Source organism: Numida meleagris, chromosome 1 (assembly GCF_002078875.1).
Source record: "Numida meleagris isolate 19003 breed g44 Domestic line chromosome 1, NumMel1.0, whole genome shotgun sequence".
NCBI lineage: Eukaryota > Metazoa > Chordata > Aves > Galliformes > Numididae > Numida > Numida meleagris.
The window spans coordinates 77375494-77377287 of record NC_034409.1 but is presented as its reverse complement, the minus strand read 5'-3'; positions in this window follow the sequence as shown (position 1 = coordinate 77377287).

The window sequence follows — 1794 nt, the reverse complement described above, 5'->3', positions numbered from 1 at the left end:
AACACTGTTTGTAATAGTGGGTGTGGGGAGGAAGCGAGGAGCTGTTTCACCATGCTGGGGAAGGAGAGCTGCCTTCTCTGCCCACAGAACAAGACCTTTGGAGGATTTCCATGGAATTTCCATGGATGCAAAAAATACAGAAAGAATATACTAATGTTGTTGTATAAAGTGACGTTTATATAGGTTTGGTTGTTTTTACTTTACACAGAAGCGTAAAAATAATACTGAATCATCCTTAGTATTGTGGTGACGAACTTGGAACACTTGGACACTTGGAACTGGTTCAAGTTTTAAGTGGAAAGTACATCATCTAGCCAGACAGGATAGTAATTGTTCAAAGGTATCAGGCTGGAGAACTGGGCAGAGAGGAACTTTGTGAGGTTCAACAAGGGCAAATATAGATTCCTATATCTGGGGAGGAAAAACAGCACACATCAGTACAGGTTAAGTGCTGACCTGCTGGAGAGGAGCTCTGCAGAGAAGTACCTGGGTGTCCTGGTGGACAACATGTTGGCCATTTGTTAGCAGTGTGCCCTTGTGGTAAAGAAGGCCAGTGGAATCCTGGGGTGCATTGAAAAGATCATGGCCAGCAGGTCAAGGGAAGTGATCCTCTCCCCCTACTCTACCCTGGTGAGGCCGCATCTGTAGTAGTGTCCAGTTCTGGGCTCCTCAGTTCAGGAAAGACAGGGATCTCCTAGATAGAGTCCAGCAGGGGGGCACAAAGATGATAAAGGGCCTGGAGTGTCTCCATTGTGAGGACAGACTGAGAAACCTGGGACTGTTCAGTCTGGGGAAGAGAAGACTGGTGGGGGGGGAATCTTATCAGTGTTTATAAATATCTAAAGTACGGGAGTTGAGTGGATGGGGCCAGGCTCTTTTCAGCAGTGCCCAGAAACAGAACAAGTGGCAGTGGTTGCAAAGTGAAACACAGAAAGTTCCATCCAAACATGAGGAAAAAATTACTTTGAGGGTGACAGACCACTGGAACAAGCTGCCCAGAGAGGTTGTGGAGTCTCCTTCTCTGGAGGTTATTCAAGACCTGTCTGGACACCTACTTGTGCAACCTACTGTAGGGAACCAGCTTTAGCAGAGGGGGTTGGATTTAGATGATCTCCAGAGGTTTCTTCCAACCCCTATGATTCTGTATGTATGCGTGATGGTGGTGACACGAACGTGTTTTATTAGCACCCCCCTTCTGTTCTTCCATCCCAGTGTTAAGGTACAGGTCTGTTTTGGTGGTTTGCCTCCTACACAAAAAAAAGATTTCTTTTTTTGAAAAGTTTCCCTGTCCTGGTATGGCAGGGGTTCTGGCTAGCCAAAGTTACTTACAAAGTGGCTTTTTGCCTTAGACAATACAGAAGGTAGAATTAAGGGTAGGTCTGGAAATCCTCACCATGGCCACAGAAATTAAAGCACTGAAGGATTTTGGATTCATGGGTAGTGATGTCTGCGCTCATGCTGCCACAGCTGTGCAGTTGCTCTTCTAAGGGGACAATCTCTTCAAGCCACCTGTGCTAACACCTAGCGTGTGGGTGTGGGTGCAGGCACACAGAGACTGATTTGTTAGGCTCACCAAAGGATGCTCTGCTGTTGACTCTGTCTTCTGGATATTGTGTAACGCTGTCAGGCCAGATTGCTGATGGTGAGAAAAGATACAAAGCTCAGTGCAGCAGCAGTGTGAGCAGCACGTCGTCCACAGCAATTCACCAGATAAAATGCCTGTTTCCTCCTGTATTCATTAATCCTCCTGTCCTTTGTGGCTTAGGAAACGCCAAGCAGCTGCTGCAAGGCCTT